The sequence below is a fragment of the Pleurodeles waltl genome, chromosome 5, assembly GCF_031143425.1.
Source record: "Pleurodeles waltl isolate 20211129_DDA chromosome 5, aPleWal1.hap1.20221129, whole genome shotgun sequence".
Taxonomy (NCBI): Eukaryota; Metazoa; Chordata; class Amphibia; order Caudata; family Salamandridae; genus Pleurodeles; species Pleurodeles waltl.
Genome location: NC_090444.1, coordinates 1,051,650,817 through 1,051,675,471, shown reverse-complemented (window position 1 = coordinate 1,051,675,471; position 24,655 = coordinate 1,051,650,817). Strand labels below are relative to the sequence as shown.

At 43.6% G+C, this 24,655-nt stretch overlaps 5 non-coding genes across 5 annotated transcripts; 3 read left to right on the top strand and 2 right to left on the bottom strand.

Annotated features, from left to right (window-relative positions):
- Window positions 1-1,207: 1,207 nt before the first annotated feature.
- TRNAL-UAA (transfer RNA leucine (anticodon UAA)) lies at window positions 1,208-1,290 on the top strand. The gene has a single exon. It is a non-coding gene; the product is annotated as a tRNA-Leu (tRNA).
- Window positions 1,291-6,494: 5,204 nt separating this feature from the next.
- Window positions 6,495-6,577, top strand: TRNAL-UAA (transfer RNA leucine (anticodon UAA)). Its single transcript has one exon. It is a non-coding gene; the product is annotated as a tRNA-Leu (tRNA).
- Window positions 6,578-12,156: 5,579 nt separating this feature from the next.
- Window positions 12,157-12,239, bottom strand: TRNAL-UAA (transfer RNA leucine (anticodon UAA)). Its single transcript has one exon. It is a non-coding gene; the product is annotated as a tRNA-Leu (tRNA).
- Window positions 12,240-17,068: 4,829 nt separating this feature from the next.
- Window positions 17,069-17,151, top strand: TRNAL-UAA (transfer RNA leucine (anticodon UAA)). The gene has a single exon. It is a non-coding gene; the product is annotated as a tRNA-Leu (tRNA).
- A 5,581-nt stretch (window positions 17,152-22,732) lies between these two features.
- TRNAL-UAA (transfer RNA leucine (anticodon UAA)) lies at window positions 22,733-22,815 on the bottom strand. Its single transcript has one exon. It is a non-coding gene; the product is annotated as a tRNA-Leu (tRNA).
- Between the last annotated feature and the right edge of the window lie 1,840 nt (window positions 22,816-24,655).

The window sequence follows — 24,655 nt, the reverse complement described above, 5'->3', positions numbered from 1 at the left end:
GCCGGTGGATAAGTGCAAAAGTTGATTTCTCTGTTGGAGGAGGCTGTTTCCACGGATAAGCTGGAGTTACAGCAGGTGCAAGCCTTATTGGGTTCTTTGAAGTTTGCGTGCCGTGTGGTGAAAGTTGGTAGAGCTCTTTGTAGGTGCCTTGGTTTTTCAGTCAAAGGTGCTCTTTTACCTCATCCCAGAATTCGGCTTAAAGAGGTCATCAATGCTGACTTCAGAATGTTGGTTTCTTTCCAGCAAAGTAATAATGGTGTTAACATGTTGACGGTTGAGGATGAATGGTTATGGCAAGTTCAAATTTTTTCTGATGATTCGGGAGCCCATGGTTTGGTTTTCTGAGATGGTGATTGGACTGCTGAGTCATGGCCGGATTCTTGGAGAGAGGCACACCATAGCATTTCTTTTCTGGAGTTTTTTTCCTTTTGATGGTTGCTTTAGTGTTGTGTGGTAACCTTTTAGCAAACAGGCGAGTGGTTTTTAATGTGGATAGCCAAACAGTTGTTAATTTAGTCAATTCACAGAAGGCTCGAGATGAAAAAGTTTTGAAGTTGTTGCGTTTATTTTTGCTTCATTGTCTGAAATTCAATATTTTGTTTAAGGGTCAGTATGTTCCAGGTGTGAATAATGATATCACTGATGGGCTATCTCATTCACAGTGGCAGAGATTCGGTGTACTGGTGCCGGGAGCAGATTTGCTTAAAACGGCTTTGACGGTGGACCTTTGGGAGCTGGGAATCTAAGGATGTTACAATTGATTTGTCAGTCCATTGCTCCATCTACTTTGAGGTCATATGGCAAGGCCTAGGCAGAATTTATTGAGTCTGGTGCATTGAGGAGGTATGAGGGACCTTACATGTCACAGTATAGGAGGGAGGATGGAGTCTGCTTCATTATGACACATATTGACCTAGGATTGGCGGTGGTGGCTATAACAGGGAAGATGGCAGGTATTACATTTTTTGGTAAGTACTTTTGGGATTATGATACCATGGAAGGAGAAATGTGTAGGAGAATTCTTGCTGGCTGGGCGATGGAGGATGGATCCAGGTTGGATCAATGGCATCCTATTTCCATGCAAAAGCTGAGGGATATTTTGGGGGTTTTGAATTCTGCTTTTCCTGTTGGGAGGGCTGATAGTATAGATGATTCTTCTCCTGAAAAACAACTATATCATGATTGCAGGCACACCTGCACTATGTAGACCAGGGTAGCTGAGTGGTTAAGGCGTTGGTCTTAAGATCCAATGAACATGTGTCTGCGTGGTTTCGAGCCCCACTCCTGGTATATAATTTTTACTCTCCCGTGACACTGTTCATTTCAATTTCACGCACTTTTCAGTTGCTCCTGATTATTATTAAAATAAGAGCTACATATAAAATCTTCATATCGATTAACGTGTATTTTTCTAGCCCCAAAAAAGTAAACGCCTTGTATTGTACATTTCTCTTTGAAACTTAGTAACCTTTTGTTGCAGGTTGTATTACAGTATGCTTTTTAGTTTATTATAGGTGACTTATTTGTTTATGATACCTGACTTAATGCTTTCCATTTGGTGCATAATGAATTACAAAATCTCTCTACCGGGAGGGGGCTTGAACCCACGTGGACACATGTCCATTGGATCTTAAGTCCAACGCCTTAACCACTCCGCCATCCTGGTACCTGTGCAGGAAAGGGCAACAACATGGCACTTATTATAGATATCAAGAGTGCTCATTGTGTGACATTGAGCTTTCTACATATATATATATTTTCATATCTATATATTTTATCAGGTTACGCAAAACACATTTCAGGAACACAAGGTAATGTCATGCCTCTCCTCTATAAAACGTGCATGTACTTAATAAATAAAAAAATACAACCATACCTATCAAACATGTTTAAGATTATCAGCGTGTAGGACGAAAAAAGGTGCGCTTTTTTCACACCGTTTTTGTCACATGTCCTATTAAATATGTCTGCAAATTGACGTTAATCTTAAGAAATATCACACTAACCCCTTTTCAAGACTCAAAACTACACTTCACACAATCTAAAACACTTTGGGACAGATTTACAAGGCCCTTGCAGCCCTTAGCGCTACATTTGCAGAATTTATTTTGCCGCAAATGTGAAGATCATAGGTCACTACCATAGCAAAATATTTACAAGGTGGCGCAAGCTAGGTTTGGGCCAACTTGTTAACACTTTGCGCCACATCATGCATAATATATGCATGATGTGTGCAAAGGGGGCGTTCCCTTGTTAGAGAGTGGGCACGCTCGTTCCTCACCTGACAGGTTGCTTTTTGTGGAGGGTGTCTCTGGGGCTGGTGTTGTAGCCAAGAGCGAACTCTTGACTCCGCGTGGGTCGCTTCGTTTGCCGCACTGCACGGGAATGGCTGGGAGGCATAGAGTTGGCAGTAGAGGAAGCGGTGTGGTGGGGAAGGGTCAGGCATAATTTATACAAGGTGGGCGTTCGCCCATTAGGGAGCCCGAAAAAATGGCGCAAGGCAATCTAAGAGATTTCCTTGCACCATTTGTTTTACACTTTCAACGCCTACTCAGAGGAGGCGTTAAAAGGGGGAATACCATTATTTATAATGGGCCCCTATGTACTCTGCAGGATTAGTCCCAAAATGATGGTGCTACTCTTGCAGAGAACATCAATAGCGTAAAAAATATAACGCTAATGCCCCTACCCTGTGCCATGGTGCGCCGTATTATTATATATATAGCTCACACATGGTGGCGGTACAGGGGCGTTAAGGGGTGCAAGGAACGTGGCGCTGCACCGGCAGAGCCACTTTCCTTAAATCTGCCCCTTTGTGTTTGTCTCAGAGCAACAGGTGGTTTATAATTTTGACACAAGTGAGGTCAATTTCAATAGAGTCCAGCAATTACAGGAAGATGGGCATAGCTTTGTCAGGGGTGAGCTTAAGAAAGCACACCCTGGGGCGGCTGAAGCATTTTTGGGGTGTGACAGCTTCTTTGGGCTTCGCAGCTCAGGAGGACGAGCCATGCCAAAGGACGTCATGAAAAATAAGACAACAGCGGAGACGCCGGTAAAGGTCTGGGCACCTTTAAAATGCCGGTCATAAGAGAGGGTTGCATCCAGAGCGATCAACCGATTACAAGGGAGTGGCCTGGTGAATCATTTGATTTATGGTACAATCACGGCTTCAAGATCCCAGCTATCAGCCAAGGTGCTGTCTCGTTGGCTTCGGGGCTCATTTTGCATGATGAATTGATGGATTACGATGACGACCAGGAGGCTAAGGAGGGGGAGAATTGTGAGTGTGGGGATGAGACTGCGGGGAAGGAGATGCAGCAATGAAATTAGGTGAGCTGTTCTAACAGAGGAAAGAGTTTTGGTGTGTTTCAGGATTTGCCCCCTTTGATGGTGCAGCGTAATCGGAAAGTCAAGACGAATAATCAGGTACCTGCAAGTGGTTTCATTAAAAAAAGGTGAGACACAGGCTGCTGTGGCTATGGGGTGTGAAGAGTTAAGCATGAAGGTAGTGTGTTTGGTGTCTGTAACAGTGGGTAATACCCTTTTGCGTTAGCATAAGGAAGTTTGGGTAGATTGAGTAGGAAAGATGATGCAAATAATGAAGCAGTTAAAGATGCAGACAATGTCCATTTGGGGGGGCTGTGAACAAAAAAGTCGGAGTCAATGATGGTAAGTCAGAGGCAAGTGGTGAGGAGGCTTCTAAGGCAGAGCCAGGTAAGGAAAAAGGAAACTCAGGTGAGGGTAGTGTAAAAAGTAAAAAGTTGCCATATATGGGGTTGTTCTTGCCTTTGGGGGCGCATCTCACCCAAGCCATGAATGAAAACATTTGTAAAGGTGAGTTTGTTGATGTTTTTAAATTATTACATAGAGAAGTGTGGGCTAAGGAAGGGTCAAAGGAGGAGGAATGGGAATTAGCTAGGAGGCCGAAAGTTCCCACTACCCTTGAGAATTGGATGTCAGTATTCTTAATCATTGCTAGCGTTTATTGTGAGAGGCATCCGGAGCGTTGTATTTCTCTATTAAAATACATGGACGTTTTTAGGTGGGCTCAAATAGACTATGGTGGTTTTGGATGTTTTAGATATAATGAAGAACTTAGAGCCCAGATGGCATTATTTCCAGATAAAGAATGGTGAGATATTTATAATGAGCTTTGGATGCAATGGTTGTGTACTTCAAAGAATGCCTCAGCGTTACACACAGCTAGTGGTATTCTGGTTCCTTACAAGCCCTGTCAGGGGCATCCCAACCAATCTAGGGTGGGTAGTTTCACGAGAGCTCAGTTCCCACAGAATGGATCTTGTTGGTCCTTCAACAGAGGGTCATGCACACGACTCCAGTGCAAGTTCATGCACAATTGCTCCAATTGCAGGGGCAAACATCCATTGGTGCAATGTTTTGGAGGGATGCAATGGGGATGGAAGGCTAATGCAGGTAGAGGTGGTGATAGGGGAAGGGGTCGGATGCAGCAGATGGTGGGAAAAGGGCCCTTCTCCTAATAAATTAGATATTTTGTTTTATTGGTTGCAGTTTTATCCGAGGCGTAAGGAGGCCAAGTTACTGTACTAGAGTTTTCTTGAGGGTTTCAAGCTCTGTTATCAAGGTCATAGAAGACAGAGAAAAAATTTGAAATCTGCAGTTGAGAATCCGGAAGTGGTGAGAAAGAAATTGAGGACGGAATTGGAGGCTGGCAGAATGGTGGGTCCATGGGATACCTGGCCGATTCATAACTTAACAATTTCACCACTGGGTGTTGTGCCTAAAACACAACAAGGTGAGTTTAGATTGATTCATCATCTATCGTGGGCTGCAGGGGAGTCAGTTAATGATTTAATTGCACATGAAGACTCCATAGTGCATTGCACATCAGTGGAAGAGGCAATTAAGTTGGTAAGGGCTTGTGGAAGGAAGGCACAAATGGCAAAGTTAGACATTCAATCTGTCTTTTGACTATTGCCGGTACATCCTGAGGATTTTTCATTGTTGGGTCTTTAATCTGAGGATTCTATATTTGTGGATATAATGTTGCCAATGGGCTGTTCTGTTTCTTGTTCCCTGTTTGAAACTTGTAGTTGTTTTTTGCAGTGGTTTTTCCAACAGAAGACTGGGCTCGGGCATGTCACGAACTACCTAGGTGACTCTTTTCTGATGGGCTTGCAGTGATCCAATGAATGTAAAAAAGGGTTAATTGAATTTCAGAAGTGTATGGAGGAGATGGAAGTACCTTTGGCTCCGGATAAGACTGAAGGCCCTGCTATATTGAACTCAGAGAAATCTGAGGTACGGTTTCCGGTGGATAAGTGCAAAAGTTGATTTCTCTGTTGGAGGAGGCTGTTTCCACGGATAAGCTGGAGTTACAGCAGGTGCAAGCCTTATTGGGTTCTTTGAAGTTCGCGTGCCGTGTGGTGAGAGTTGGTAGAGCTCTTTGTAGGTGCCTTGGTTTTTCAGTCAAAGGTGCTGTTTTACCTCATCCCAGAATTCGGCTTAAAGAGGTCATCAATGCTGACTTCAGAATGTTGGTTTCTTTCCAGCAAAGTAATAATGGTGTTAACATGTTGACGGTTGAGGATGAATGGTTATGGCAAGTTCAAATTTTTTCTGATGATTCGGGAGCCCATGGTTTGGTTTTCTGAGATGGTGATTGGACTGCTGAGTCATGGCCGGATTCTTGGAGAGAGGCACACCATAGCATTTCTTTTCTGGAGTTTTTTCCTTTTGATGGTTGCTTTAGTGTTTTGTGGTAACCTTTTAGCAAACAGGCGAGTGGTTTTTAATGTGGATAGCAAAACAGTTGTTACTTTAGTCAATTCACAGAAGGCTCGAGATGAAAAAGTTTTGAAGTTGTTGCGTTTATTTTTGCTTCATTGTCTGAAATTCAATATTTTGTTTAAGGGTCAGTATGTTCCAGGTGTGAATAATGATATCACTGATGGGCTATCTCGTTCACAGTGGCAGAGATTCGGTGTACTGGTGCCGGGAGCAGATTTGCTTAAAACGGCTTTGACGGTGGACCTTTGGGAGCTGGGAATCTAAGGATGTTACAATTGATTTGTCAGTCCATTGCTCCATCTACTTTGAGGTCATATGGCAAGGCCTAGGCAGAATTTATTGAGTCTGGTGCATTGAGGGGGTATGAGGGACCTTACATGTCACAGTATAGGAGGGAGGATGGAGTCTGCTTCATTATGACACATATTGACCTAGGATTGGCGGTGGTGGCTATAACAGGGAAGATGGCAGGTATTACATTTTTTGGTAAGTACCTTTGGGATTATGATACCATGGAAGGAGAAATGTGTAGGAGAATTCTTGCTGGCTGGGCGATGGAGGATGGATCCAGGTTGGATCAATGGCATCCTATTTCCATGCAAAAGCTGAGGGATATTTTGGGGGTTTTGAATTCTGCTTTTCCTGTTGGGAGGGCTGATAGTATAGATGATTCTTCTCCTGAAAAACAACTATATCATGATTGCAGGCACACCTGCACTATGTAGACCAGGGTGGCCGAGTGGTTAAGGCGTTGGACTTAAGATCCAATGAACATGTGTCTGCGTGGTTTCGAGCCCTACTCCTGGTATATAATTTTTACTCTCCCGTGACACTGTTCATTTCAATTTCACGCACTTTTCAGTTGCTCCTGATTATTATTAAAATAAGAGCTACATATAAAATCTTCATATCGATTAACGTGTATTTTTCTACCCCCAAAAAAGTAAACGCCTTGTATTGTACATTTCTCTTTGAAACTTAGTAACCTTTTGTTGCAGGTTGTATTACAGTATGCTTTTTCGTTTATTATAGGTGACTTATTTGTTTATGATACCTGACTTAATGCTTTCCATTTGGTGCATAATGAATTACAAAATCTCTCTACCGGGAGGGGGCTTGAACCCACGTGGACACATGTCCATTGGATCTTAAGTCCAACGCCTTAACCACTCCGCCATCCTGGTACCTGTGCAGGAAAGGGCAACAACATGGCACTTATTATAGATATCAAGAGTGCTCATTCTGTGACATTGAGCTTTCTACATATATATATATTTTCATATCTATATATTTTATCAGGTTACGCAAAACACATTTCAGGAATACAAGGTAATGTCATGCCTCTCCTCTATAAAACGTGCATGTACTTAATAAAAAAAAAAATACAACCATACCTATCAAACATGTTTAAGATTATCAGCGTGTAGGACGAAAAAAGGTGCGCTTTTTTCACACCGTTTTTGTCACATGTCCTATTAAATATGTCTGCAAATTGACGTTAATCTTAAGAAATATCACACTAACCCCTTTTCAAGACTCAAAACTACACTTCACACAATCTAAAACACTTTGGGACAGATTTACAAGGCCCTTGCGGCCCTTAGCGCTACATTTGCAGAATTTATTTTGCCGCAAATGTGAAGATCATAGGTCACTACCATAGCAAAATATTTACAAGGTGGCGGAAGCTAGGTTTGCGCCAACTTGTTAACACTTTGCGCCACATCATGCATAATATATGCATGATGTGTGCAAAGGGGGCGTTCCCTTGTTAGAGAGTGGGCACGCTCGTTCCTCACCTGACAGGTTGCTTTTTGTGGAGGGTGTCTCTGGGGCTGGTGTTGTAGCCAAGAGCGAACTCTTGACTCCGCGTGGGTCGCTTCGTTTGCCGCACTGCACGGGAATGGCTGGGAGGCATAGAGTTGGCAGTAGAGGAAGCGGTGTGGTGGGGAAGGGTCAGGCATAATTTATACAAGGTGGGCGTTCGCCCATTAGGGAGCCCGAAAAAATGGCGCAAGGCAATCTAAGAGATTTCCTTGCGCCATTTGTTTTACACTTTCAACGCCTACTCAGAGGAGGCGTTAAAAGGGGGAATACCATTATTTATAATGGGCCCCTATGTACTCTGCAGGATTAGTCCCAAAATGATGACGCTACTCTTGCAGAAAACATCAATAGCGTAAAAAATATAACGCTAATGCCCCTACCCTATGCCATGGTGCGCCGTATTATTATATATATAGCTCACACATGGTGGCGGTACAGGGGCGTTAAGGGGTGCAAGGAACGTGGCGCTGCACCGGCAGAGCCACTTTCCTTAAATCTGCCCCTTTGTGTTTGTCTCGGAGCAACAGGTGGTTTATAATTTTGACACAAGTGAGGTCAATTTCAATAGAGTCCAGCAATTACAGGAAGATGGGCATAGCTTTGTCAGGGGTGAGCTTAAGAAAGCACACCCTGGGGCGGCTGAAGCATTTTTGGGGTGTGACAGCTCCTTTGGGCTTCGCAGCTCAGGAGGACGAGCCATGCCAAAGGACGTCATGAAAAATAAGACAACAGCGGAGACGCCGGTAAAGGTCTGGGCACCTTTAAATTGCCAGTCATAAGAGAGAGTTGCATCCAGAGCGATCAACCGATTACAAGGGAGTGGCCTGGTGAATCATTTGATTTATGGTACAATCACGGCTTCAAGATCCCAGCTATCAGCCAAGGGGCTGTCTCATTGGCTTCGGGGCTCATTTTGCATGATGAATTGATGGATTACGATGACGACCAGGAGACTAAGGAGGGGGAGAATTGTGAGGGTGGGGATGAGACTGCGGGGAAGGAGATGCAGCAATGAAATTAGGTGAGCTGTTCTAACAGAGGAAAGAGTTTTGGTGTGTTTCAGGATTTGCCCCCTTTGATGGTGCAGCGTAATCGGAAAGTCAAGACGAATAATCAGGTACCTGCAAGTGGTTTCATTCAAAAAAGGTGAGACACAGGCTGCTGTGGCTATGGGGTGTGAAGAGTTAAGCATGAAGGTAGTGTGTTTGGTGTCTGTAACAGTGGGTAATACCCTTTTGCGTTAGCATAAGGAAGTTTGGGTAGATTGAGTGGGAAAGATGATGCAAATAATGAAGCAGTTAAAGATGCAGACAATGTCCATTTGGGGGGGCTGTGAACAAAAAAGTCGGAGTCAATGATGGTAAGTCAGAGGCAAGTGGTGAGGAGGCTTCTAAGGCAGAGCCAGGTAAGGAAAAAGGAAACTCGTGTGAGGGTAGTGTAAAAAGTAAAAATTTGTCATATATGGGGTTGTTCTTGCCTTTGGGGGCGCATCTCACCCAAGCCATGAAGGAAAACATTTGTAAAGGTGAGTTTGTTGATGTTTTTAAATTATTACATAGAGAAGTGTGGGCTAAGGAAGGGTCAAAGGAGGAGGAATGGGAATTAGCTAGGAGGCCGAAAGTTCCCACTACCCTTGAGAATTGGATGTCAGTATTCTTAATCATTGCTAGCGTTTATTGTGAGAGGCATCCGGAGCGTTGTATTTCTCTATTAAAATACATGGACGTTTTTAGGTGGGCTCAAATAGACTATGGTGGTTTTGGATGTTTTAGATATAATGAACTTAGAGCCCAGATGGCATTATTTCCAGATAAAGAATGGTGAGATATTTATAATGAGCTTTGGATGCAAGGGTTGTGTACTTCCAAGAATGCCTCAGCGTTACACACAGCTAGTGGTCTTCTGGTTTCTTACAAGCCCTGTCAGGGGCATCCCAACCAATCTAGGGTGGGTAGTTTCACGAGAGCTCAGTTCCCACAGAATGGATCTTGTTGGTCCTTCAACAGAGGGTCATGCACACGACTCCAGTGCAAGTTCATCCACAATTGCTCCAATTGCAGGGGCAAACATCCATTGGTGCAATGTTTTTGAGGGATGCAATGGGGATGGAAGGCTAATGCAGGTAGAGGTGGTGATAGGGGAAGGGGTCGGATGCAGCAGATGGTGGGAAAAGGGCCCTTCTCCTAATAAATTAGATATTTTGTTTTATTGGTTGCAGTTTTATCCGAGGCGTGAGGAGGCCAAGTTACTGTACTAGAGTTTTCTTGAGGGTTTCATGCTCTGTTATCAAGGTCATAGAAGACAGAGAAAAAATTTGAAATCTGCAGTTGAGAATCCGGAAGTGGTGAGAAAGAAATTGAGGACGGAATTGGAGGCTGGCAGAATGGTGGGTCCATGGGATACCTGGCCGATTCATAACTTAACAATTTCACCACTGGGTGTTGTGCCTAAAACACAACAAGGTGAGTTTAGATTGATTCATCATCTATCGTGGGCTGCAGGGGAGTCAGTTAATGATTTAATTGCACATGAAGACTCCATAGTGCATTGCACATCAGTGGAAGAGGCAATTAAGTTGGTAAGGGCTTGTGGAAGGAAGGCACAAATGGCAAAGTTAGACATTCAATCTGTCTTTTGACTATTGCCGGTACATCCTGATGATTTTTCATTGTTGGGTCTTTAATCTGAGGATCCTATATTTGTGGATATAATGTTGCCAATGGGCTGTTCTGTTTCTTGTTCCCTGTTTGAAACTTGTAGTTGTTTTTTGCAGTGGTTTTTCCAACAGAAGACTGGGCTCGGGCATGTCACGAACTACCTAGGTGACTCTTTTCTGATGGGCTTGCAGTGATCCAATGAATGTAAAAAAGGGTTAATTGAATTTCAGAAGTGTATGGAGGAGATGGAAGTACCTTTGGCTCCGGATAAGACTGAAGGCCCTGCTATATTGAACTCAGAGAAATCTGAGGTACGGTTTCCGGTGGATAAGTGCAAAAGTTGATTTCTCTGTTGGAGGAGGCTGTTTCCACGGATAAGCTGGAGTTACAGCAGGTGCAAGCCTTATTGGGTTCTTTGAAGTTTGCGTGCCGTGTGGTGAGAGTTGGTAGAGCTCTTTGTAGGTGCATTGGTTTTTCAGTCAAAGGTGCTGTTTTACCTCATCCCAGAATTCGGCTTAAAGAGGTCATCAATGCTGACTTCAGAATGTTGGTTTCTTTCCAGCAAAGTAATAATGGTGTTAACATGTTGACGGTTGAGGATGAATGGTTATGGCAAGTTCAAATTTTTTCTGATGATTCGGGAGCCCATGGTTTGGTTTTCTGAGATGGTGATTGGACTGCTGAGTCATGGCCGGATTCTTGGAGAGAGGCACACCATAGCATTTCTTTTCTGGATTTTTTTTCCATTTGATGGTTGCTTTAGTGTTGTGTGGTAACCTTTTAGCAAACAGGCGAGTGGTTTTTAATGTGGATAGCCAAACAGTTGTTAATTTAGTCAATTCACAGAAGGCTCGAGATGAAAAAGTTTTGAAGTTGTTGCGTTTATTTTTGCTTCATTGTCTGAAATTCAATATTTTGTTTAAGGGCCAGTATGTTCCAGGTGTGAATAATGATATCACTGATGGGCTATCTCGTTCACAGTGGCAGGGATTCGGTGTACTGGTGCCGGGAGCAGATTTGCTTAAAACGGCTTTGACGGTGGACCTTTGGGAGCTGGGAATCTAAGGATGATACAATTGATTTGTCAGTCCATTGCTCCATCTACTTTGAGGTCATATGGCAAGGCCTAGGCAGAATTTATTGAGTCTGGTGCATTGAGCAGGTATGAGGGACCTTACATGTCACGGTATAGGAGGGAGGATGGAGTCCGCTTCATTATGACACATATTGACCTAGGATTAGCGGTGGTGGCTACAACAGGGAAGATGGCAGGTATTACATTTTTTGGTAAGTACTTTTGGGATTATGATACCATGGAAGGAGAAATGTGTAGGAGAATTGTTGCTGGCTGGGCGATGGAGGATGGATCCAGGTTGGATCAATGGCATCCTATTTCCATGCAAAAGCTGAGGGATATTTTGGGGGTTTTGAATTCTGCTTTTCCTGTTGGGAGGGCTGATAGTATAGATGATTCTTCTCCTGAAAAACAACTATATCATGATTGCAGGCACATCTGCACTATGTAGACCAGGGTGGCCGAGTGGTTAAGGCGTTGGACTTAAAATCAAATCAACATGTGTCTGTGTGGGTTCGAGCCCTTCTCCTGGTATATCATTTTTTCTCTCCCGTGACACTGTTCATTTCAATTTCACGCACTTTTCAGTTGCTCCTGATTATTATTAAAATAAGAGCTACATATAAAATCTTCATATCGATTAAGGTGTATTTTTCTACCCCCTAAAAAGTAAACGCCTTGTATTGTACATTTCTCTTTGAAACTTAGTAACCTTTTGTTGCAGGTTGTATTACAGTATGCTTTTTCGTTTATTATAGGTGACTTATTTGTTTATGATACCTGACTTAATGCTTTCCATTTGGTGTATAAGGAATTACAAAATCTCTCTACCAGGAGTGGGGCTTGAACCCACGTGGACACATGTCCATTGGATCTTAAGTCCAACGCCTTAACCACTGGGCCATCCTGGTACCTGTGCAAGCAAGGGCAACAACATGGCACTTATTATAGATATCAAGAGTGCTCACTGTGTGACATTGAGCTTTCTACATATATATATATTTTCATATCTATATATTTTATCAGGTTACGCAAAACACTTTTCAGGAATACAAGGTAATGTCATGCCTCTCCTCTATAAAACGTGCATGTACTTAATAAAAAAAAAAATACAACCATACCTATCAAACATGTTTAAGATTATCAGCGTGTAGGACGAAAAAAGGTGCGCTTTTTTCACACCGTTTTTGTCACATGTCCTATTAAATATGTCTGCAAATTGACCTTAATCTTAAGAAATATCACACTAACCCCTTTTCAAGACTCAAAACTACACTTCACACAGTCTAAAACACTTTGGGACAGATTTACAAGGCCCTTGCAGCCCTTAGCGCTACATTTGCAGAATTTATTTTGCCGCAAATGTGAAGATCATAGGTCACTACCATAGAAAAATATTTACAAGGTGGCGCAAGCTAGGTTTGGGCCAACTTGTTAACACTTTGCGCCACATCATGCATAATATATGCATGATGTGTGCAAAGGGGGCGTTCCCTTGTTAGAGAGTGGGCACGCTCGTTCCTCACCTGACAAGTTGCTTTTTGTGGAGGGTGTCTCTGGGGATGGTGTTGTAGCCAAGAGCGAACTCTTGACTCCGCGTGGGTCGCTTCGTTTGCCGCACTGCACGGGAATGGCTGGGAGGCATAGAGTTGGCAGTAGAGGAAGCGGTGTGGTGGGGAAGGGTCAGGCATAATTTATACAAGGTGGGCGTTCGCCCATTAGGGAGCCCGAAAAAATGGCGCAAGGCAATCTAAGAGATTTCCTTGCACCATTTGTTTTACACTTTCAACGCCTACTCAGAGGAGGCGTTAAAAGGGGGAATGCCATTATTTATAATGGGCCCCTATGTACTCTGCAGGATTAGTCCCAAAATGATGGCGCTACTCTTGCAGAGAACATCAATAGCGTAAAAAATATAACGCTAATGCCCCTACCCTGTGCCATGGTGCGCCGTATTATTATATATATAGCTCACACATGGTGGCGGTACAGGGGCGTTAAGGGGTGCAAGGAACGTGGCGCTGCACCGGCAGAGCCACTTTCCTTAAATCTGCACCTTTGTGTTTGTCTCAGAGCAACAGGTGGTTTATAATTTTGACACAAGTGAGGTCAATTTCAATAGAGTCCAGCAATTACAGGAAGATGGGCATAGCTTTGTCAGGGGTGAGCTTAAGAAAGCACACCCTGGGGCGGCTGAAGCATTTTTGGGGTGTGACAGCTTCTTTGGGCTTCGCAGCTCAGGAGGACGAGCCATGCCAAAGGACGTCATGAAAAATAAGACAACAGCGGAGACGCCGGTAAAGGTCTGGGCACCTTTAAAATGCCGGTCATAAGAGAGGGTTGCATCCAGAGCGATCAACCGATTACAAGGGAGTGGCCTGGTGAATCATTTGATTTATGGTACAATCACGGCTTCAAGATCCCAGCTATCAGCCAAGGTGCTGTCTCGTTGGCTTCGGGGCTCATTTTGCATGATGAATTGATGGATTACGATGACGACCAGGAGGCTAAGGAGGGGGAGAATTGTGAGGGTGGGGATGAGACTGCGGGGAAGGAGATGCAGCAATGAAATTAGGTGAGCTGTTCTAACAGAGGAAAGAGTTTTGGTGTGTTTCAGGATTTGCCCCCTTTGATGGTGCAGCGTATTCGGAAAGTCAATACGAATAATCAGGTACCTGCAAGTGGTTTCATTCAAAAAAGGTGAGACACAGGCTGCTGTGGCTATGGGGTGTGAAGAGTTAAGCATGAAGGTAGTGTGTTTGGTGTCTGTAACAGTGGGTAATACCCTTTTGCGTTAGCATAAGGAAGTTTGGGTAGATTGAGTGGGAAAGATGATGCAAATAATGAAGCAGTTAAAGATGCAGACAATGTCCATTTGGGGGGGCTGTGAACAAAAAAGTCGGAGTCAATGATGGTAAGTCAGAGGCAAGTGGTGAGGAGGCTTCTAAGGCAGAGCCAGGTAAGGAAAAAGGAAACTCAGGTGAGGGTAGTGTAAAAAGTAAAAAGTTGCCATATATGGGGTTGTTCTTGCCTTTGGGGGCGCATCTCACCCAAGCCATGAAGGAAAACATTTGTAAAGGTGAGTTTGTTGATGTTTTTAAATTATTACATAGAGAAGTGTGGGCTAAGGAAGGGTCAAAGGAGGAGGAATGGGAATTAGTTAGGAGGCCGAAAGTTCCCACTACCCTTGAGAATTGGATGTCAGTATTCTTAATCATTGCTAGCGTTTATTGTGAGAGGCATCCGGAGCGTTGTATTTCTCTATTAAAATACATGGACGTTTTTAGGTGGGCTCAAATAGACTATGGTGGTTTTGGATGTTTTAGATATAATGAAGAACTTAGAGCCCAGATGGCATTATTTCCAGATAAAGAATGGTGAGATATTTATAATGAGCTTTGGATGCAATGGTTGTGTACTTCCAAGAATGCCTCAGCGTTACACACAGCTAGTGGTCTTCTGGTTCCTTACAAGCCCTGTCAGGGGCATCCCAACCAATCTAGGGTGGGTAGTTTCACGAGAGCTCAGTTCCAACAGAATGGATCTTGTTGGTCCTTCAACAGAGGGTCGTGCACACGACTCCAGTGCAAGTTCATGCACAATTGCTCCAATTGCAGGGGCAAACATCCATTGGTGCAATGTTTTGGAGGGATGCAATGGGGATGGAAGGCTAATGCAGGTAGAGGTGGTGATAGGGGAAGGGGTCGGATGCAGCAGATGGTGGGAAAAGGGCCCTTCTCCTAATAAATTAGATATTTTGTTTTATTGGTTGCAGTTTTATCCAAGGCGTGAGGAGGCCAAGTTACTGTACTAGAGTTTTCTTGAGGGTTTCAAGCTATGTTATCAAGGTCATAGAAGACAGAGAAAAAATTTGAAATCTGCAGTTGAGAATCCGGAAGTGGTGAGAAAGAAATTGAGGACGGAATTGGAGGCTGGCAGAATGGTGGGTCCATGGGATACCTGGCCGATTCATAACTTAACAATTTCACCACTGGGTGTTGTGCCTAAAACACAACAAGGTGAGTTTAGATTGATTCATCATCTATCGTGGGCCGCAGGGGAGTCAGTTAATGATTTAATTGCACATGAAGACTCCATAGTGCATTGCACATCAGTGGAAGAGGCAATTAAGTTGGTAAGGGCTTGTGGAAGGAAGGCACAAATGGCAAAGTTAGACATTCAATCTGTCTTTTGACTATTGCCGGTACATCCTGAGGATTTTTCATTGTTGGGTCTTTAATCTGAGGATTCTATATTTGTGGATATAATGTTGCCAATGGGCTGTTCTGTTTCTTGTTCCCTGTTTGAAACTTGTAGTTGTTTTTTGCAGTGGTTTTTCCAACAGAAGACTGGGCTCGGGCATGTCACGAACTACCTAGGTGACTCTTTTCTGATGGGCTTGCAGTGATCCAATGAATGTAAAAAAGGGTTAATTGAATTTCAGAAGTGTATGGAGGAGATGGAAGTACCTTTGGCTCCGGATAAGACTGAAGGCCCTGCTATATTGAACTCAGAGAAATCTGAGGTACGGTTTCCGGTGGATAAGTGCAAAAGTTGATTTCTCTGTTGGAGGAGGCTGTTTCCACGGATAAGCTGGAGTTACAGCAGGTGCAAGCCTTATTGGGTTCTTTGAAGTTTGCGTGCCGTGTGGTGAGAGTTGGTAGAGCTCTTTGCAGGTGCCTTGGTTTTTCAGTCAAAGGTGCTGTTTTACCTCATCCCAGAATTCGGCTTAAAGAGGTCATCCATGCTGACTTCAGAATGTTGGTTTCTTTCCAGCAAAGTAATAATGGTGTTAACATGTTGACGGTTGAGGATGAATGGTTATGGCAAGTTCAAATTTTTTCTGATGATTCGGGAGCCCATGGTTTGGTTTTCTGAGATGGTGATTGGACTGCTGAGTCATGGCCGGATTCTTGGAGAGAGGCACACCATAGCATTTCTTTTCTTGTTTTTTTTTCCATTTGATGGTTGCTTTAGTGTTGTGTGGTAACCTTTTAGCAAACAGGCGAGTGGTTTTTAATGTGGATAGCCAAACAGTTGTTAATTTAGTCAATTCACAGAAGGCTCGAGATGAAAAAGTTTTGAAGTTGTTGCGTTTATTTTTGCTTCATTGTCTGAAATTCAATATTTTGTTTAAGGGTCAGTATGTTCCAGGTGTGAATAATGATATCGCTGATGGGCTATCTCGTTCACAGTGGCAGAGATTCGGTGTACTGGTGCCGGGAGCAGATTTGCTTAAAACGGCTTTGACGGTGGACCTTTGGGAGCTGGGAATCTAAGGATCTTACAATTGATTTGTCAGTCCATTGCTCCATCTACTTTGAGGTCATATGGCAAGGCCTAGGCAGAATTTATTGAGTCTGGTGCATTGAGGAGGTATGAGGGACCTTACATGTCACAGTATAGGAGGGAGGATGGAGTCTGCTTCATTATGACACATATTGACCTAGGATTGGCGGTGGTGGCTATAACAGGGAAGATGGCAGGTATTAAATTTTTTGGTAAGTACTTTTGGGATTATGATACCATGGAAGGAGAAATGTGTAGGAGAATTCTTGCTGGCTGGGCGATGGAGGATGGATCCAGGTTGGATCAATGGCATCCTATTTCCATGCAAAAGCTGAGGGATATTTTGGGGGTTTTAAATTCTGCTTTTCCTGTTGGGAGGGCTGATAGTATAGATGATTCTTCTCCTGAAAAACAACTATATCATGATTGCAGGCACACCTGCACTATGTAGACCAGTGTGGCCGAGTGGTTAAGGCGTTGGACTTAAGATCCAATGAACATGTGTCTGCGTGGTTTCGAGCCCCACTCCTGGTATATAATTTTTACTCTCCCGTGACACTGTTCATTTCAATTTCACGCACTTTTCAGTTGCTCCTGATTATTATTAAAATAAGAGCTACATATAAAATCTTCATATCGATTAAGGTGTATTTTTCTACCCCCAAAAAAGTAAACGCCTTGTATTGTACATTTCTCTTTGAAACTTAGTAACCTTTTGTTGCAGGTTATATTACAGTATGCTTTTTCGTTTATTATAGGTGACTTATTTGTTTATGGTACCTGACTTAATGCTTTCCATTTGGTGCATAATGAATTACAAAATCTCTCTACTGGGAGGGGGCTTGAACCCACGTAGACACATGTCCATTGGATCTTAAGTCCAACGCCTTAACCACTCCGCCATCCTGGTACCTGTGAAGGAAAGGGCAACAACATGGCACTTATTATAGATATCAAGAGTGCTCATTGTGTGACATTGAGCTTTCTACATATATATATATTTTCATATCTATATATTTTATCAGGTTACGCAAAACACATTTCAGGAATACAAGGTAATGTCATGCCTCTCCTCTATAAAACGTGCATGTACTTAATAAAAAAAAAAATACAACCATACCTATCAAACATGTTTAAGATTATCAGCGTGTAGGACGAAAAAAGGTGCGCTTTTTTCACACCGTTTTTGTCACATGTCCTATTAAATATGTCTGCAAATTGACGTTAATCTTAAGAAATATCACACTAACCCCTTTTCAAGACTCAAAACTACACTTCACACAATCTAAAACACTTTGGGACAGATTTACAAGGCCCTTGCGGCCCTTAGCGCTACATTTGCAGAATTTATTTTGCCGCAAATGTGAAGATCATAGGTCACTACCATAGCAAAATATTTACAAGGTGGCGGAAGCTAGGTTTGCGCCAACTTGTTAACACTTTGCGCCACATCATGCATAATATATGCATGATGTGTGCAAAGGGGGCGTTCCCTTGTTAGAGAGTGGGCACGCTCGTTCCTCACCTGACAGGTTGCTTTTTGTGGAGGGTGCCTCTGGGGCTGGTGTTGTAGCCAAGAGCGAACTCTTGACTCCGCGTGGGTCGCTTCGTTTGCCGCACTGCACGGGAATGGCTGGGAGGCATAGAGTTGGCAGTAGAGGAAGCGGTGTGGTGGGGAAGGGTCAGGCATAATTTATACAAGGTGGGCGTTCGCCCATTAGGGAGCCCGAAAAAATGGTGCAAGGCAATCTAAGAGATTTAGTTGCGCCATTTGTTTTACACTTTCAACGCCTACTCAGAGGAGGCGTTAAAAGTGGGAATACCATTATTTATAATGGGCCCCTATGTACTCTGCAGGATTAGTCCCAAAATGATGGCGCTACTCTTGCAGAAAACATCAATAGCGTAAAAAATATAACGCTAATGCCCCTACCCTATGCCATGGTGCGCCGAATTATTATATATATAGCTCACACATGGTGGCGGTACAGGGGCGTTAAGGGGTGCAAGGAACGTGGCGCTGCACCGGCAGAGCCACTTTCCTTAAATCTGCCCCTTTGTGTTTGTCTCGGAGCAACAGGTGGTTTATAATTTTGACACAAGTGAGGTCAATTTCAATAGAGTCCAGCAATTACAGGAAGATGGGCATAGCTTTGTCAGGGGTGAGCTTAAGAAAGCACACCCTGGGGCGGCTGAAGCATTTTTGGGGTGTGACAGCTCCTTTGTGCTTCGCAGCTCAGGAGGACGAGCCATGCCAAAGGACGTCATGAAAAATAAGACAACAGCGGAGACGCCGGTAAAGGTCTGGGCACCTTTAAAATGCCAGTCATAAGAGAGGGTTGCATCCAGAGCGATCAACCGATTACAAGGGAGTGGCCTGGTGAATCATTTGATTTATGGTACAATCACGGCTTCAAGATCCCAGCTATCAGCCAAGGGGCTGTCTCGTTGGCTTCGGGGCTCATTTTGCATGATGAATTGATGGATTACGATGACGACCAGGAGACTAAGGAGGGGGAGAATTGTGAGGGTGGGGATGAGACTGCGGGGAAGGAGATGCAGCAATGAAATTAGGTGAGCTGTTCTAACAGAGGAAAGAGTTTTGGTGTGTTTCAGGATTTGCCCCCTTTGATGGTGCAGCGTAATCGGAAAGTCAATACGAATAATCAGGTACCTGCAAGTGGTTTCATTCAAAAAAGGTGAGACACAGGCTGCTGTGGCTATGGGGTGTGAAGAGTTAAGCATGAAGGTAGTGTGTTTGGTGTCTGTAACAGTGGGTAATACCCTTTTGCGTTAGCATAAGGAAGTTTGGGTAGATTGAGTGGGAAAGATGATGCAAATAATGAAGCAGTTAAAGACGCAGACAATGTCCATTTGGGGGGGCTGTGAACAAAAAAGTCGGAGTCAATGATGGTAAGTCAGAGGCAAGTGGTGAGGAGGCTTCTAAGGCAGAGCCAGGTAAGGAAAAAGGAAACTCAGGTGAGGGTAGTGTAAAAAGTAAAAAGTTGCCATATATGGGGTTGTTCTTGCCTTTGGGGGCGCATCTCACCCAAGCCATGAAGGAAAACATTTGTAAAGGTGAGTTTGTTGATGTTTTTAAATTATTACATAGAGAAGTGTGGGCTAAGGAAGGGTCAAAGGAGGAGGAATGGGAATTAGCTAGGAGGCCGAAAGTTCCCACTACCCTTGAGAATTGGATGTCAGTATTCTTAATCATTGCTAGCGTTTATTGTGAGAGGCATCCGGAGCGTTGTATTTCTCTATTAAAATACATGGACGTTTTTAGGTGGGCTCAAATAGACTATGGTGGTTTTGGATGTTTTAGATATAATGAAGAACTTAGAGCCCAGATGGCATTATTTCCAGATAAAGAATGGTGAGATATTTATAATGAGCTTTGGATGCAATGGTTGTGTACTTCCAAGAATGCCTCAGCGTTACACACAGCTAGTGGTCTTCTGGTTCCTTACAAGCCCTGTCAGGGGCATCCCAACCAATCTAGGGTGGGTAGTTTCACGAGAGCTCAGTTCCAACAGAATGGATCTTGTTGGTCCTTCAACAGAGGGTCGTGCACACGACTCCAGTGCAAGTTCATGCACAATTGCTCCAATTGCAGGGGCAAACATCCATTGGTGCAATGTTTTGGAGGGATGCAATGGGGATGGAAGGCTAATGCAGGTAGAGGTGGTGATAGGGGAAGGGGTCGGATGCAGCAGATGGTGGGAAAAGGGCCCTTCTCCTAATAAATTAGATATTTTGTTTTATTGGTTGCAGTTTTATCCAAGGCGTGAGGAGGCCAAGTTACTGTACTAGAGTTTTCTTGAGGGTTTCAAGCTATGTTATCAAGGTCATAGAAGACAGAGAAAAAATTTGAAATCTGCAGTTGAGAATCCGGAAGTGGTGAGAAAGAAATTGAGGACGGAATTGGAGGCTGGCAGAATGGTGGGTCCATGGGATACCTGGCCGATTCATAACTTAACAATTTCACCACTGGGTGTTGTGCCTAAAACACAACAAGGTGAGTTTAGATTGATTCATCATCTATCGTGGGCTGCAGGGGAGTCAGTTAATGATTTAATTGCACATGAAGACTCCATAGTGCATTGCACATCAGTGGAAGAGGCAATTAAGTTGGTAAGGGCTTGTGGAAGGAAGGCACAAATGGCAAAGTTAGACATTCAATCTGTCTTTTGACTATTGCCGGTACATCCTGAGGATTTTTCATTGTTGGGTCTTTAATCTGAGGATTCTATATTTGTGGATATAATGTTGCCAATGGGCTGTTCTGTTTCTTGTTCCCTGTTTGAAACTTGTAGTTGTTTTTTGCAGTGGTTTTTCCAACAGAAGACTGGGCTCGGGCATGTCACGAACTACCTAGGTGACTCTTTTCTGATGGGCTTGCAGTGATCCAATGAATGTAAAAAAGGGTTAATTGAATTTCAGAAGTGTATGGAGGAGATGGAAGTACCTTTGGCTCCGGATAAGACTGAAGGCCCTGCTATATTGAACTCAGAGAAATCTGAGGTACGGTTTCCGGTGGATAAGTGCAAAAGTTGATTTCTCTGTTGGAGGAGGCTGTTTCCACGGATAAGCTGGAGTTACAGCAGGTGCAAGCCTTATTGGGTTCTTTGAAGTTTGCGTGCCGTGTGGTGAGAGTTGGTAGAGCTCTTTGCAGGTGCCTTGGTTTTTCAGTCAAAGGTGCTGTTTTACCTCATCCCAGAATTCGGCTTAAAGAGGTCATCAATGCTGACTTCAGAATGTTGGTTTCTTTCCAGCAAAGTAATAATGGTGTTAACATGTTGACGGTTGAGGATGAATGGTTATGGCAAGTTCAAATTTTTTCTGATGATTCGGGAGCCCATGGTTTGGTTTTCTGAGATGGTGATTGGACTGCTGAGTCATGGCCGGATTCTTGGAGAGAGGCACACCATAGCATTTCTTTTCTGGAGTTTTTTTCCATTTGATGGTTGCTTTAGTGTTGTGTGGTAACCTTTTAGCAAACAGGCGAGTGTTTTTTAATGTGGATAGCCAAACAGTTGTTAATTTAGTCAATTCACAGAAGGCTCGAGATGAAAAAGTTTTGAAGTTGTTGCGTTTATTTTTGCTTCATTGTCTGAAATTCAATATTTTGTTTAAGGGTCAGTATGTTCCAGGTGTGAATAATGATATCACTGATGGACTATCTCGTTCACAGTGGCAGAGATTCGGTGTACTGGTGCCGGGAGCAGATTTGCTTAAAACGGCTTTGACGGTGGACCTTTGGGAGCTGGGAATCTAAGGATGTTACAATTGATTTGTCAGTCCATTGCTCCATCTACTTTGAGGTCATATGGCAAGGCCTAGGCAGAATTTATTGAGTCTGGTGCATTGAGGAGGTATGAGGGACCTTACATGTCACGGTATAGGAGGGAGGATGGAGTCCGCTTCATTATGACACATATTGACCTAGGATTGGCGGTGGTGGCTATAACAGGGAAGATGGCAGGTATTACATTTTTTGGTAAGTACTTTTGGGATTATGATACTATGGAAGGAGAAATGTGTAGGAGAATTCTTGCTGGCTGGGCGATGGAGGATGGATCCAGGTTGGATCAATGGCATCCTATTTCCATGCAAAAGCTGAGAGATATTTTGGGGGTTTTGAATTCTGCTTTTCCTGTTGGGAGGGCTGATAGTATAGATGATTCTTCTCCTGAAAAACAACTATATCATGATTGCAGGCACACCTGCACTATGTAGACCAGGGTGGTTGAGTGGTTAAGGCGTTGGACTTAAGTTCCAATCAACATGTGATGTGTGGGTTTGAGCCCCACTCCAGGTATATCATTTTTTCTCTCCCGTAACACTGTTCATTTCAATTTCACGCACTTTTCAGTTGCTCCTGATTATTATTAAAATAAGAGCTACATATAAAATCTTCATATCGATTAACGTGTATTTTTCTACCCCCAAAAAAAAAAACGCCTTGTATTGTACATTTCTCTTTGAAACTTAGTAACCTTTTGTTGCAGGTTGTATTACAGTATGCTTTTTCGTTTATTATAGGTGACTTATTTGTTTATGATACCTGACTTAATGCTTTCCATTTGGTGCATAAGGAATTACAAAATATCTCTACCAGGAGTGGGGCTTGAACCCACGTGGACACATGTCCATTGGATCTTAAGTCCAACGCCTTAACCACTCGGCCATCCTGGTACCTGTGCAGGAAAGGGCAACAACATGGCACTTATTATAGATATCAAGAGTGCTCACTGTGTGACATTGAGCTTTCTACATATATATATATTTTAATATCTATATATTTTATCAGGTTACGCAAAACACATTTCAGGAATACAAGGTAATGTCATGCCTCTCCTCTATAAAACGTGCATGTACTTAATAAAAAAAAAAAATACAACCATACCTATCAAACATGTTTAAGATTATCAGCGTGTAGGACGAAAAAAGGTGCGCTTTTTTCACACCGTTTTTGTCACATGTCCTATTAAATATGTCTGCAAATTGATGTTAATCTTAAGAAATATCACACTAACCCCTTTTCAAGACTCAAAACTACACTTCACACAATCTAAAACACTTTGGGACAGATTTACAAGGCCCTTGCGGCCCTTAGCGCTACATTTGCAGAATTTATTTTGCCGCAAATGTGAAGATCATAGGTCACTACCATAGCAAAATATTTACAAGGTGGCGTCAACTAGGTTTGCGCCAACTTGTTAACACTTTGCGCCACATCATGCATAATATATGCATGATGTGTGCAAAGGGGGCGTTCCCTTGTTAGAGAGTGGGCACGCTCGTTCCTCACCTGACAGGTTGCTTTTTGAGGAGGGTGTCTCTGGGGCTGGTGTTGTAGCCAAGAGCGAACTCTTGACTCCGCGTGGGTCGCTTCGTTTGCCGCACTGCACGGGAATGGCTGGGAGGCATAGAGTTGGCAGTAGAGGAAGCGGTGTGGTGGGGAAGGGTCAGGCATAATTTATACAAGGTGGGCGTTCGCCCATTAGGGAGCCCGAAAAAATGGTGCAAGGCAATCTAAGAGATTTCCTTGCGCCATTTGTTTTACACTTTCAACGCCTACTCAGAGGAGGCGTTAAAAGGGGGAATACCATTATTTATAATGGGCCCCTATGTACTCTGCAGGATTAGTCCCAAAATGATGGCGCTACTCTTGCAGAGTACATCAATACCGTAAAAAATATAACGCTAATGCCCCTACCCTGTGCCATGGTGCGCCGTATTATTATATATATAGCTCACACATGGTGGCGGTACAGGGGCGTTAAGGGGTGCAAGGAAAGTGGCGCTGCACCGGCAGAGCCACTTTCCTTAAATCTGCCCCTTTGTGTTTGTCTCGGAGCAACAGGTGGTTTATAATTTTGACACAAGTGAGGTCAATTTCAATAGAGTCCAGCAATTACAGGAAGATGGGCATAGCTTTGTCAGGGGTGAGCTTAAGAAAGCACACCCTGGGGCGGCTGAAGCATTTTTGGGGTGTGACAGCTCCTTTGGGCTTCGCAGCTCAGGAGGACGAGCCATGCCAAAGGACGTCATGAAAAATAAGACAACAGCGGAGACGCCGGTAAAGGTCTGGGCACCTTTAAAATGCCGGTCATAAGAGAGGGTTGCATCCAGAGCGATCAACCCGATTACAAGTGAGTGGCCTGGTGAATCATTTGATTTATGGTACAATCACGGCTTCAAGATCCCAGCTATCAGCCAAGGTGCTGTCTCGTTGGCTTCGGGGCTCATTTTGCATGATGAATTGATGGATTACGATGACGACCAGGAGACTAAGGAGGGGGAGAATTGTGAGGGTGGGGATGAGACTTCGGGGAAGGAGATGCAGCAAAGAAATTAGGTGAGCTGTTCTAACAGAGGAAAGAGTTTTGGTGTGTTTCAGGATTTGCCCCCTTTGATGGTGCAGCGTAATCGGAAAGTCAAGACGAATAATCAGGTACCTGCAAGTGGTTTCATTCAAAAAAGGTGAGACACAGGCTGCTGTGGCTATGGGGTGTGAAGAGTTAAGCATGAA